Genomic DNA, 15566 nt, shown 5'->3' on the forward strand with positions numbered 1-15566 from the left:
GTGTTTTTGTCATACCCATATTTTATCATTTGCTTATTTTATAAATAAGTCGAGTATATCGTTATTATTATTTTTTTTTCAGTTTCAAGTCATTTTTTATGGTTTTAGTTTTGAGTTAATTATAATAACACACACATAAAACGCTGTCCATTGTGGCTCTTCATATGCTGCACATTTATAGTAACCACAGGGAAGGCATGTCTGCCTACGCAAGAATAATCTTTTCTTTGCATGTGTGATTATTATAGCTTGATTTAATGGATAACAGACTTTCTTAATGAAAAAAACAAAACCTGTGCAAGTATTTTTCCCGTTAGAGAGTTCTTTGATTATAATAATAGCAATCTAATATGCATTCATGGGTAATTACACCAAATCACAGATACTCAGTTGACAATAAACTGCATTGTAATTCTAATAATTACATCAATCAAACTTAAAATTGATTTGTCGAGCAGCCTTCACCAAGGACAAAAGTGTTTCATTAGGAAAGAGCCCACAAAGACAAAATTGATTCAGTACTTGTCTTATTATATCATTATTGGGACGTTCAGAGTAGATAGTCTGTGAGTCTGTGTGAATTCCCTTTTGTGATCTAACAACATTTAAAACAAACACATACAGTAGGCCTATACATTTCTTAAATCGTATATATTTGTTATATATAAAAAAACTCTACAGTATTTTTTTTAGAATTCCCTGGCATTATTACCATAGTAACATGTCCAAAGTAACTAAAACACTAGTGCCAAGGTAGTCTACTTTTTGCATGTGTCCATATGAAACATTATGGCACCCTGTAGATGTCGCTGTGTTCTACCCCGGCACGTTGCTCCTCCAGATTCCCATAATGCCTAGTGTTTACCTCCGCTCTGAGTCTGACAGCACCGATGCTGCTCACTGGCTCTCCTAGTCCTAGTTACCAACTGGAGCCCAGCATATTTCCAGCAGGGCTGCATGCATTGGAACGTCACCAAACACCGAGACAAACCCAGCATAGTTCGCCAGACAAGTACCGGAGACTGTCGCCAGGTTTGGACAGTGTTTATGTTCGCGGCGGTGGGGTTGGACACTTCCTCGATCTTAATCTGAGGTGAGCGCGTGTGTAAACTTATATCCATGGAGATCATGCTCTGGGACTGCAAGACGAATGCAGGACTGAATAACAAGTTTATGCTTTTACATGTTCAACCGCAACAACATGTTGTCCATCACTGCACGCGCCGCACTGCGCTTTGAAACACTTTTAACATGTCTCGTGTTCTCATGAATACAATGTAGAGTTTGCGCAAGATGCACAGGACATTTGGACAGCGTCTCAGTGTTTTTAGGTAGTTTAATCTTTCTCTAACAAACATTCATTATTCACCTAGAACTATACGACTGTGGTAACTTCGGCACTGTTACTAAAAATGACAGAAAAGAACTGTGAAGGAGATCTCGTATTCATAATAATTTTAGAGAAGTAATAATAAAATAGTAATTATTATGTTCTGGTGTAAACATGAATTATAACAGTGTCATGCTAAACAGTTTAACGCCTCCCGGCTGTTGCGTCATCAGCGAGCAGGGATGTCAGATTCGTGAAACGAGTTGTTCATTTGAGTCGGATCTTTGATTGATTCGTTCAGTAACCGAGACAGGTGTTCGACTCGTGATGGGTTGAGAACCGATTAGTAAGCTAGTAAAAGCTCCATGTTACATTTCAACACACGGATATAGATATTTTTCATTAAAACACTTTTAGGGGTGCCCTAGTTATTGAATATGATTAGCCTATTAATAATAATAGATTTTTTTCATATTAAAAATAATAATTGATTAATCTTAATGACAGCTTATATCTACGTGACTTTGTTTTAATGTATTGAATCATGCAGCTAGTTGAACTGAACTAGCACACATGCATAGCCTATACCTACAACACACATCCTTATTGATACCTGTGAGAATCGGTTCATAACATGTATGATGTCATGCATGAGATGATGTAAAAAATAGGTAACACTTTACAATAAGGTTCATTAGTTACTACATTAGTTAACATGAACTAATAATGAACTGCCCTTATAAAGCATTTATTTATCTTTGTTAATGTTAATTTCAACATTTACTAATGCATCTTGCTATCATTAGTTAATGCACTGTGAACTAACATGAACAAATCATGAACAGCTGGATTTTTATTAACTAACGTTAACAAAGATTAACTAATGCTGAACAGAGGTGTTGTTCATGGTTAGTTTGTGTTAACTAATGTATTTACTAATGTTAACTAATACAACCTTATTGTAAAGTGTTACCAAAAAATACCTGTATTGTTTAAACTTGTATCTATCTGTTATTTGTATCATTAAATGAGTAGTTTGATTTCCCCATGATTTAGGCTACTCAGCCATATGTACATGACTTTCTTCTTTCTGATGAAGTTATATTAATACATATCCTGAAAAAAAACAGTAATTGTATTTAGAAACTGAAAAATTTGAATGGAGAAATTTCTCATTATGTAAACTGCCAAGTTTCACATTAATGTTACCAAAGTTACCACAATTTTTAGAACAAATATGGCACATCAGTGTCAAAATTGCATTCTTCCTTCATAGTTGTTAATTTACTTGATTTATAGTCTTACTGCTTGTTGACAGTCAAGCGGAGTATTAGACAGTAATTATAAATAATTAGATGAATTGTGCTGTACGACTGCTGACAGATAAACATTAAGATGTTTGGCTGAATGTTTACAGCAAAGTGATGTGATGCATTTAAACTGTTGTTAAATAAGCTTTATGATCATCTAAATATTCACACCAGATGTGCTTGTAGAAATGGGCTCTTGGTAGAGGTAATGATTCAATTGGTCCCTGTCTTGTTTTTTCTCTGTGCTCTGCTTCTTCTGTGCTGTAGGATTTAAGTATTTTTAGAGTGCGGACTGTGAGGAATGGCGCAAAGCGTGTGAGTTTCAGGACTGCACCAATTACACGTCTAGTGATTCACATGAAAAGCTTTGTCTCCTAGCAACACGAGATGTGCGCAACCACTGGCTGGTATCAGTGGATGACAGTTATAGGGCTTGTTGTCAATAAGCTGATAGGTGGCCGCGCGCCGTTTACTTGTAAACTTATCAAAGTTTGGGTTGTTTAGACTCACAAATGTTCAGTGCGAAGTGGAGAGGTAATTCCAGTGTTGTTCATTGAGTGCGACCTCTCTCTGTTGCAGAAAAATATTGATTTAGGAGTGCATTCAAATGAATTTTGCATTTCTTTCATCCAGTTATTTTCCTTTCTGTTTAAAGGGATAGACATCTCAAAAATGCAGACTTTCTGAATCATTTATAATTTTGAAACTTTAAGTAGTTTACTTGTTGTGCCATTTCAAGTTTCAAAAACAGAGGGAGAAGCATCACAAAAGTGCTCCATATAACTTGTACGCTATGTTCAAAGTCTTCTAAAACCATACAATAATTTATTGCGATAATAATTTTAAGTCCCTCTGAGTTTTTTTTGTCTGTTTGTAATATGCTAGTCTCATTGTTATCTATAAGTGAGTGCGCTCCAAAACAATGACAAAATTCACATTTAGAAGACATATGCATATGCATCTCTCTCTACCACCAATATGGATCAACAGTTTTGATGACATCGTTATGCACTTCAGCTTCTCATCAGATTTTCTGTACAGTCAAATGCTCTCTAGAGGCTGAAGTATCCCGCCCCCTACACTGTAAAAGGCACTAAAGCCTAAACCAGGCACTTTGTTCACACATTTATGACCGAATAAGTTGTCTGATTAATGAGTAAATCTTTCTTTGGAGTCAGACCTTTTCAATGGTTAAAAAAAACATTTTGTATGATTGGTTTGCCAATCAGACTGGTTATCAGGTTTGACTATCTCACTAGAAGGAAAGCTGTCAGTAAATTACAATTTTGGTCTGTTTCTCACATTCTCACAGAAAACTTTATCATGAAAATCTGACTTTTCCCGTGTTTAAGTGCTATAATCGGTTCCCCTGTGCATCTACCAACCCAGAAAACATGAAAAAGGACAACCCAGTAACTCAGTTTTGGTAAGCCTTTCTCTGAAATCATGTGAAAAAACGAGCCGCTCATTTCTCTCCCCTTCTGACGTAGGAAGGGGATCTATGATAATATTACCGCCCCTTAATCTGCACGTTTCCACCCACAGCGTTGACAGACTGCTCCGTATTAGCATAGTTTCCGGTCTCAGCCAGTTGTACACCGTCTGCCATTTTGTCTGCGCTCGAGCAGCTTTTTAACAATGTCTTATAAGCAATGCAGGTGCATTGCCTGAACGAGGGATAATTCAAGGCAGGTTTCGCTAAAAAGTTAAAGCTCAAGGATGGATCAATACCAACTGTTCGTGATCCAGCTTAGGGCCCGTCCACACGGAGACGCGTATCACTGTATACGTATACATTTTTTATCGTATTGGCGTTTCATCCACACGGATCCGGCGTTTTGCTATTTTTTGTGGATAAATCTAAAGTGGATAAATCTGAAAACGACACTCTTGCCGTTTTGGTGTATACAGCCAATCCGTATATTTTGTGAAACGGTGATGTCATCACACCACGTCCTGTGCGGGGAAGACTAGAAGGGATACAACTACGGGCACTGGGCATGTGCACATCAATACTGCGTTGTTTAATTACTGTATTTGCATTATTGTAAGGGTATGTTTAGGGTTAGGGTAGGTGTATGCGTTAATAAAACACATCTGGTAAGTAGCAAATTTATTTATTTTTATTTTATTGTGAGATTTTAACTCACCTCCGACTGTTGCCGTACCCCTTCTAGCCACAACTCTTCTTCTCCGTTTTGAGTGTATTTCTGTGGCAGAATTACAGCGCCACATACTGGCCGGGCATGTATACTACATCGTTTTGAGCCGTTTTCATGCTCTCGTGTGTACGCAGATATTTCTTGAAACGAGGAAAAAAAAAAGATCGGATAGGGAAAGTTCTGGCTTCGTGTGGACGGGGCCTAAGTCTCCAGAGCAATACTGGTCACGGCAGTCATGAAAGGGAGAGCATGCACTTTATTACAGTTCATCAGAGTTGTTTTACGGATATAAAGTTTACCAGTTTATTAAGCACCCCCTGAAAAGGCATAAGGTCTGTATATATTTGTTTATTCGTTGTTAGTTGTAACAAGTGTTTTTGTGTAATTCGCTGTGTATGTTGATGATAATGCAAGGGATAGAGATGTTTACGGATAAGACTTTAATGCGCACTTCTTGTACTGTGTATTCAGCTCTTACAGTGATTGTCTAAAAACAGACGCTTCATCTTTTGTGTGATTAACAATAAACTTCATAAAACTCATCTGTAAAGTTTTGGCCATCATTCGGACAGGGTCCGCTACAACATGCTTGTACTAAAAGTGGATACAAGCAAGATGGTAACAACGGAATTAAACAAAACTATACCTGTTCTATTTTCATTTAGCATTTATCCTTTGGCTCTGTAAGCATTTGTCCAAGACCGGTTCGAACTGAACACTAGGGCTGTCAACGAATATTCTAAATAATTAAAAAAAAAAGAATTTCGAAGGTGAAAATTAATATTCGAATAAATAAAAAAATGTGGGAAAAAACGCCTGCGGTAGTAGAGGCGTGGCTGTCTGCTTTGCGAGTGGGCGCGCTAGCGCGCCTGAAGCCTTGTTTATACTTTCGCCTGGCTCTGCAGCGCGAGCCCCCACTGACTGCGTGTGCTCCTCCCCAAACGGACGAGGCGTTTATACTTGACGCACTCGCCGTTGTGCTATTCTTTGAAACGACAGAGGGCGACTCGGAGTAATTGTTCTATAAACCATCAGGAAAAAGTGTTGAGAAGAAGTGGGCTAATGTACTCAGGTGACGATATTTATTTTAGTACACTTCACCGAAAACCACACTACAAAATAATCATGTAAAACAGATCAAAATAAACCTTGATATTACTTGTGACATGAGAACAAAATGTATGTAGAGAGTAACGTTAACTTATACAACTAAATTTATGATCTCTTAAATGTTAAATGTTTCGTAATTTCAATAAACACTTTCGTGAGTTTTCACTTAGTTTCGTGAACTTTTCTTTATTAAAAGGGCTTGTTTACATGCTTTTGTAGGCTCATTTTGTAAATATAAGCAACTGGACCACCCTTACTTTGCATCGCCCGCTACAAGCTCTTTGTCTGCAACACGACAAGAGGCCATAACGGAGAAATTAATTTAGTTCATTTGTAAGGACTTGTGACCGATCAGTGTCGTGGATGGGGCAGGCTTCAGGGAGTTCTGTCAAGCAATGGAACCGAGGTACTGACTGAATAGATATTGCATGAATAAAGGATAAATGCACTGCTTCCACTGGTTTGATTATTTACGGTTTCATGTCAAGGAAAAGTTCCATGTTTACCACAGCACAGCTCGCTCGGAGCGTTCAATGTAAAACTTCAATTAATATTTGTTTCAATCACTGAATGAAGCCTGCTATATTTGGGACAAGAGTCGCGACCTTAAATTGCTTGCACAAAACTCTTGATCAGCACTCAAAATGTGTTTGTTCATTTAAACCATTGTGCGCAGAGATTGTGAGGGTGAGGGCGAGAGAGAGAGTGAGGTCTGCGGTCTTGGCCATTAGTTGATTTACTTGTTTTTGTGTAGGTAACACGTTGTCAAATATGTTTAAATAGACTACCTATACAAGTAGTTATGTCTCTTTGTATTAATTTGTCCTGTCATTGTCAAAATGCGCAACCAGATTCAAATAGTTTGAATATTCGTGTTTTTTTTAGAGGGAATATTCAAACGTCATTTTTGAGCAATTTTGACAGCCCTACTGAACACTGTTAGTATCTGACATGTTCTGTTGTTGTTGTTGTTGTTGCACGAGCTATTGAAGCTCCGTCCTCTTCTTGAAAGAACAGGCAAGTATAGGTCTCTGCAGGATAGGAAATGGAGTTACTAGATCAGTGGGCGAGCCCATAAACAGAGGGGCGGTTTTCACTGTTTTACCTGATTTGCCCACGTCTCAGTGTAGGTATGAAGGTTTAGGGGTGGGCTCGGGTGAAGGGGATCATTTTATTTGCATGGTTTATAAATACCCATCAGTTTGAAAACACCCACAAATTTAGAAACACCCACTTTTGTTCCGCAGAGACCCCATACTCAGAAAAGGCAGGGAGCAGCAGCTCATTTGCATTAAAAGGGACAGTTTTAACAGGCCACATGATCTGTGGGGTATTTTGAGCTAAAACTACACGCACACACTATAAACTGCTTTTTTGATACTTCTGCATCCTTTGTATTATTGCATGCCAATTTTTGCATATTTGGGCGAACTATTCCTTTATTCATCCCCAGTTTCTATACTTTTGTTTTATCCTAGAATCTTTCTTTTGCTCTTGTCCTTCGTTTCGTTTGCATTTCATGTTCCTCGTCTGAGATGAATTTGTGCCTTTCCACACAAATACTAAGGCTCAGACTTCACTTCATATAATGTTTATCAGGTATGTTGAAGACATTGTATTCCTCTCAGAGTCTCATTTCTGTGTTGCACTGTACAGTCTGTTCTTGTAAAGCTCAATTTGCTGTTCTTAACACTGCTGCTTGCTCTGTGCAGCGAGGACTTAGATTAAATCCTGCCTGGTCTTTGACTAAAGGAAATAGGGGATCAGCAGCAGTGAATGTGTTTATTTCCTTATGCATGTTTGATATTCGGCTGTTGAAGAGGAAATTACTGCAGGCTTTTAAATATATCTTTGTGTATCATTTTATCCTGCCTTATAGCATTCAAAGAGATTTTGGATATCAAAGAGGGTTTGGATACCAGTCACATAAAGGGATTTATTTCACATTTACCCGCTTATGAGGACTATTCGAGTGTTTACATTCAAAGACGGCGAATATGATTCCGAGCAACAACTTCTTTACAGGAAACAAAATATGGACTGAAAATGGTCTGTAAGCGAGCAGGATCTAGAATATCTTTGAATCTGGCAGAAGGCTGGATTTGAAAGAAAAGGTACATTTCTCTTCATAACCCACTAAAGGCACACGTGCCTGTTTCTTAATGGAGGACATTCACACAACTCAAGGGTTCGAGCATGAAGGATGCACTGGTTAGTTAAGGGCAGAGCTTCCATTAGCACTTGTGTGGCTTTTATATTTGTTTTGTTGGTTTATGTTGTATTGGCTTGTTGAGAGATAGCAGGTGTCATTTGAAAATTCTTTCAAGTAGAAATACTCTGTCACACAACTCACTTCTCTCTCTCTCCACAGAGTCAACACAGAAATAGAAATAAGCGACCGTTTCCCTTTTGACATTCCTCTGATAAGGTAATCAATGAACCATGGTTGGTCATTGAGTGCAAGGTGTGCGTGTGCGTGTGCGCGTCTGTCCTTAATACTAAAAGCCTCCTGTCACTGACAAATTCATTGTATGAATTTGCTGTTCCTCATTTCACAGAAGAAGCTCTTACATAGGGAACAGTTTTTGACAGCTTAATTTAACATTTTAAGACAGAATAGACTTGATTGCTGGATGGAATCAATAATGAGTTGTCAAGATATTTTCGGGGCCTTGATAGCAGCATGAAAGCATGCATTTATGTATATTCCAAAACAAAATTATTTTCCATATAAATTTGATTTAAAATGAAATGATGATTTCGAGGTGAGATTGATGGATTTAGTCTAATAATATTTATTTGAATTCAGATATGTAATTGGCTCCAAAAGTAATTAAACCATAGAAATATTGATGGAATTGGCATTTATTGTTAGAAGCAAACATGTCAAAATGTGTTTTTTTGTTTTGTTTTTGTTTTTAAACAATGACCATTTAGATCAAGTATGATTATCAGAGTAAGACAAAGACCAAATTTCGACTAATATAGATGTTCAATATTGAATGTAGGTAGTTAGTTACAGAAACCTAAGAAAAGCAAGTCTGAAATCCGCTTAAATGCCAGAAAAAGAGCTTTAAAGAGTCTCAAAATAATTGTCAGATGGAGAGAAGACATGAACAGTGACCTGCTGCTAAGTCACAGAAATAAAGCTTATGTAAAAAAAGCAACTGACATTTCAAAAAGTAAGTAAGTGTTTAGTGGACCTGGTTTAGGTCTCTTAATTAACGAAGTGTGGCAGTTTCTGTTGACAGCAGCAGTGGCGAAAATAGTGATAGAGAAATGCAGTTTTTAATAATATAATAATAAATGCCCTTTTGGATGAATTTGACCTGTGCTGATATTCAGTACAGCAGTACGATTGTGAGTGTGTTTTTATGCAACAAGAAAGTAAATAAATACGATAAAATTGAGACAATTTTGGAATGCATTATTAAAAGTTTTTTTTTTTTTTTTACTATTAAAAGTTTTTTTTTTTTTTTTTTTACAGCATCTTAACAATGGTGATCATGCATGAGATGCTGAAAAAGCAGCGAGATGTATATTGAAATATATCATTTTAGCAACGATATCTCAGGATGTGCGATGTCAAGTAGGGATCGTAGTTGATCTGTACGAACCAGGCACCATGGTTCGAAATGCATGTGATTCTCGTATTGTTTGCTCAGTTTAACCATTGTAGTGTGAAATCATTTGCACGTGTGTTATGTCCTGTCAGTTTAAACATTCAAGCATTTTAAACCATACGAGCATTCATAACTCAATTTGGAACATGTGCTGTTTTCTGCGCGCACACACACACACACACACACACACACACACACACACACACACACACACACACACACACACACACACACACACACACACACACACACACACACACACACACACACACACACACACACACACACACACACACACACACACACACACACACACACACACAGAGCAGCACATAAACACCGTTTTGGTGAGTATCCTCGTAAACACAGTCAATTACGTTAATTGAGAAAGAAAACGGATGTGTATCATTTATATTTGATCTGATAAAGTGCGAAAGTATTCACAGCGTTTCACTTTTCCCACATTTTGTTATGTTGCAGCCTTATTACAAAACTGATTAAATTCATATATTCCTCAAAATTCTACAAACAATACCCCATAATGACTACATGAAAGAAGTTTGTTTGAAATCTTTGCAAATTTATTGAAAATAAAAAACAAACAAAAAAATCACATGTACATAAGTATTCACAGCCCTTGTTCAATACTATATTTGATTACTTTAATTTCTGTAGTATTTCTTACCTGAATACTAACCTACTGTTAGACCCATCTGAAAAGCCTAAAGCCTCTCTTTATTCTGTTGCATTTATTTGTGCTGTTGTTTGCCATTTGTTTATTTGTTCTTATTTTATTACTGGCTTTTACTTGTGTTTTTTTCTTTTTATGAAAATACACTTTTGCATTGAAGAAAAGTAGATCTTTATTATGCTGTCAATTGTAGCTCTTAGACAGAAAATCGGAATCGGGATTGGCAGGTCACACTTAAAAAAAAATTGGAAATCAGAATCGACCAAGAAAAAATGCATTTGGTGCATCTCTAATTATTACACCATACCTGAATACTGTTAGACTTATCTGAAAAAAATATGGCACTGTTTATTTCATTTGTGTCTTTGTTCTATTGTATTTATCTATGCTTTGTAATTTGTTTATTATTTGCTCTGCAGATGCACTCCTGTCAAGTTTGGGTTTGGGTTTTGTTTCATGTTTGTTTTAATGTCTTTTATTTTGTATTCTAACTGTCATGCTTCATGTTTGCCATGTGCTTCCCTTGCCCTCATGTGATCAAAGCCATTTCTCAATACCAAGTACGCAAACTTCTGTCCTTGTGTCCTTGGTAGTTCGGACTTACAAATTTCGACTCTGGAGAACAAGCTCACAAGGACGGGAGGACGCAAATCCAGTTATTCTGTAAATGGAACAGCAGCGTTCTTGATAACGTCACTCCGCTCACTCTGGCTACTCCGGTTATCTCTGTATGTATATTTTAGGCTACAATAAAACTTAATATGTTATAAAACACCACCCTGCCTCTTTACATTTTCATTTTTATTAAATATTAAACATATTAATATGCGGTTCAGGCAATAAGTATGCATATATATGATTATCTTCACTGAAATAGAATTAAGTATGACATAAAACACAACCCTATCTCTTTTTTGAATGTTAGTTTTAATGATCAATAGCCATTATAAAAGTATAAGTAAAAGATATAAGCTATACAATGATAAAGCAAACAATTCAGTCAAATATACAAAGCCAGCGCTCTAGTTAGCTACAACTTTATTTGTTATGAATTTATGAAACTTCACTTTGCCCTCAGCCAAAACGATTTGCAAGGGACCAAATTAAAGATTCTTGAAAACAAAGTTCGCCATTTAGATCTACACAAGACAAATTATAGCTCATGTTTAACCACTACAGAGACATCAGAGGCAGCGGCAAAGGTCAGAAGAACTAGCCGAGAAACGCTGCTCTCGGCAGGGTTAATGAGCGATGAGCTCATGACTAGGTCTCATAACTCCGAAAACGGCAGATACAATTTTCAAATAGGTGCTATTTTTATAAATAAACCACAGATTTGAGCTTTGAACAACTACGTTCGCGCCTGAAAAACATTTTGTGACACATTAACAGTAGTATTTTAAATTATGCTGGCTTTCTTCTCTGCTATTGGTGCTTGCTGGTTGGTGCTAGATGCATTCTGGGATACCTGTCTTTCTCAAGTCCACAAGTCACCTCAATGCATCTGCGATAAAAGGGGCGGATCAAGAACACATCCGGGGATTTGAACTGTACTTGGCTAGATGTGAACTTTGAAATTGGAACAGTACTTGGGTTTCACAAGTCCACGAGAATACGCGTACAGACCATAGACTGTAAAAAAATATGGACTTAGTGTCCGTGGCGTCATCCATAGGATTCTGAAGAGCCGTTTTGAAGCGCAAAGTAGGGATGAGCTGGCCGTTGCCATCTTGTCAGAGCGTCATCGCACGTCACTCCCGGTTAATAGAAAATGGGCAAAGAGGCGGGACGTGGGTGGAGCTGAGGTGACGCGATGACTAACAGCAGATGAATGGCTATCCACCTGTCACTCAAAGTGGCCACGCCCTTAATTATGCAGGACTTTAAAGCTTTATATAATGTAAAAGAATGAGTTATAAAAAAATTCACCCTCCTCACAGTTGTCATGAAGGGCAAAATTAGCCGTATAGACCAAAGCCACAATTTATACCAAGCTGTAAACATGTGTTTTTCTGCTGTAAAGTTGGGCATTTTAACATGGGGCTCAATGAGATTCTGCTCCCTTCTGGAGCCTGTCCCTAGTGGCCAGTCGATTAATTGCAGTTTAAGTAACTTCCGTATAGAGACAGAGCGACACGCGTCAGCAAACAAGCTAAACAAAACCCAGAACCAAAAACCCAAAAGTTTTTATAAGCTGTTGTCCAAAAAAACGAGCTTATAAGGACACAAAAGTGGATACAGGCCATTGAGACAGAGCGCGACACGTTATATTACACTGAGAACTACGCCCACTGGAGGGGAACGTGATCAGCGACATGAAATATAATATAAAACTGACATTTGGATATTTGTCTTAACAGTGACAAAATGTTTACTGCACACATAGGCATACTGAAGTGTCAGGATCCCAAAATTTACCCATTCTTCCTGCTGAAGAGTCATGTTTTACTGCCTTTATCCACTTTTGTCTCCTCAACACTCGTTTTTTTTGGTCGACAGCTTATAAAAACTTATTTCTGTGTTTTTTAGCTTGTTTGCTGTACACTTTGTCACATACCAACTTTTATACATTGTTCTGTTTTTTGTTATAAGTCCGAAATGACAACGAGGCAGCCTCACGCAATGCAAAGTGTAGGCGTGGCCTAAATACGCTCTGTCTCTATTGGCTTCAAGAGAAACTGCGGGAGGTTGCCGCTTGGTACAGACATATTGAGAAACGGCCCATGTCTTGTTCTTCCATTGTGAATGTGTCATATTCTGATTGGTTCATTGTCTTGTCATGTGGTTATGAATTCTGGTTGTTCATTGGTTGTCTTAATCATGTGTTCCCCAAGTTCATATATTTAAAGCCTCTTGTTTTCCATGTTTCTTTGTCTTGTATTGGATTTATGTAACCCTGCTGTTGGTCAGTGTTTTGGTCAAGTCTGCTCATGTTCCAGTCAAATCTTTGTTTTTTATTTGCTTGCATCTGATTTAATAAACTGCACATGGGTTCATCGTCAAGCTCGCCTTCAGTGGACTACCATTACAACTCCCCTACAAAATCACTCCAACCATTCTATAATGAATAATTCTTTTCATATAGAGCTATTCAAGTCATCTGGTTAAATTGAATTCGTATCGCAATATATATATCGCAAAGTCAGTTTTTTTCAAATATTGTGTAGCCCTGACACATATGTACAGTAAAACTAAAATCAGTGCAGTGAAAGATACAAAACTCAATGGCCCTTAAAGAAATGGCCCTTACATTTTGAGGTAAAATCTAAGCTCAAAATGTTCTTGACAGGTTTTGTGAGATTCCCACTATTACTGGTTGTGCTCCTGAAGACGAAAATGAAGAGGTGTCTTTAGACATATTGAAATGTGGTAGAGTGGATTTTACATTAAAATGACAATGTAAGATCTTTTGTAGTGCTGCAATGTAAATGTCAGTCAGGCGACAGGGAATATTAATGAAAGCAGAGGTTTTACCGAGATGACACTTGTGCAAATATCTATAAGACGAGACATTTATGAGCAGACTGCAGCGGAAACACTCGGCCAGCCCTCTGACTCATTAAACACAATAAATCTACGGGCATTCAGCTGTTACCGTTTGCTTTAGCTTGATCCTGGATTGACCGTTTTTGATTAGTGAAAGCAATTACTCACTGGGCTATTATTTAAATCATTTGTGAAATAGTAGGCCTAACAAATGTTGCGTTTGTGTTGTCAAAAAACAACAAAAACACTTTGTTTGTGCATTTAAGTTTTCAAGTGGGGGTTGCAAATTGCAGTCTGAAACACTGAAACATTACAGTTTGTTCCAGACAGTTTTTTTTGTGCCAAACTGATTAAATTATGCAAAGCTTCCTTGTATAATCAAGACTCCTTAAACAAATCAACTGATATGTGCAACCCTCAGCTGTGAGCTGGGATATATTACACCTTAATTTAGAGAAAACAACTAGATATTGCACCTCTTTTAAAAATAAGACCAGAATTGGCGTAGTTTGATGAAAGTTTTTCCCTTTCTAAAGTTTATTTTTTTCTGTCGCATTTGTCTGTCTTTGCCGCTGTCAATTAAAGTGCAAATCCGTAAAAAGAATGAGGAAATGTTGGCAAAATCAGGTGCCTGCCTATGAATTTGGACCGCAGGGATGTGTCGTTTCCCTGATGGAAGATTAACGGTGAAACACCATTCTTACTGCCATGCAAGAAAATGAGTCTGATGCCTGTGATCTTTTCTCTGTTACTAGTTGAATAGCCTTAATCTCCTGATCTAAGATATAGCTGATAGTAAAATTCAGCTCTTTATTACTGGCTAAAAGAGGATAGTGGCAATTTTCAGTAATGTACAACCCTCTAAGGACACACTGCAGCTCGAGTCGCCGTTGGCTAGTACATTTTTAATTTTACTCGCAAGAACAATGCACATTTTTAAAAGATCTACATGCATGTAATAAAATATAAAATATACATTTCTAACACTATTAAAGTCAAGTAAACAGTCTGTAACAAAGATGCAAATTAAATAAACGGTGCTTTTACAGGTAGATCTAACATTAGTTAGATATAGATTAGGTATATTTGGTACAGAAATCAAATAAAGTAGTAAACTAACACTGCATAATATTTACTGTATAAATTAAAGATGAATCCTTATTAAATTTACAACAGTTTTTCAGTCAAGAGCTTTTTTAAGTTTTATTAACATGAAAAACAGACAGCAGCAGGAATATTAGACATATTACACGGACCCCCTAAATGTACACATGCGTTTTCTTTCTCAACTGTTTACATTTGCTTAAGACATAACCGACAATGGGCCAGATTTACTAAAGATTAGTAAATTAGCAAATTTTGCAAATTAGCGTGAGAGTGCAATTTCATAAAAGTGCCGATGGGAGTGGGCAGCACATGATCTACTCATAAAGCACAAATTAAAGAACACAGAAGCAGCTGAATCCTTTCTATAATGACTAGGGGTGGCACGGTTCACAAAACCCACGGTTCGGTTCGTATCACGGTTTTAGGGTCATGGTTTTCGGTTCTGTGCGGTTCTTGTTGTTGTTTTTTCTTTTAATCGTTAACACTCCAGGAATGTACTTAAGCATATGATTGCTTAATTATCCACAATTTAGGATACAGTATTTAAAATATTGTTATATCATGTAGAAGTTGTTTCCTAACTGGCTGTCTCCTGCTTATGCTGTCTACCGAGTCCGACACATTGGCGTAACATTTTTCATGTTTATCATGTCAATTTTGATCTGAACAATGCACTGTTGCTTTAATTCAGCGTGAGCAGCTGACCTGTTTAACCTGTGGCAAATTCAATTGAATGGGTATGATTTG

General features: G+C 37.3%; 1 protein-coding gene across 8 annotated transcripts in view; it reads left to right on the forward strand.

Moving 5' to 3' along the window:
- The first annotated feature begins 856 nt into the window (after window positions 1–856).
- enox2 (ecto-NOX disulfide-thiol exchanger 2) overlaps window positions 857–15566 on the forward strand; it is a 356101-nt gene continuing 341391 nt past the window's right edge. For 3 of the 8 annotated variants that reach the window (XM_079839859.1, XM_079839851.1, XM_079839860.1), the window contains exon 1: window positions 857–1093. The gene's annotated coding sequence lies outside the window, so the exon portion shown is untranslated. Of the gene's footprint in view, window positions 1094–8283; window positions 8341–15566 lie in introns of all 8 variants that reach the window. The other 5 variants (XM_079839855.1, XM_079839852.1, XM_079839853.1 and 2 more) reach the window with 4 other exon arrangements.

This window comes from Gobio gobio, assembly GCF_949357685.1.
Source record: "Gobio gobio genome assembly, chromosome: 16".
NCBI lineage: Eukaryota > Metazoa > Chordata > Actinopteri > Cypriniformes > Gobionidae > Gobio > Gobio gobio.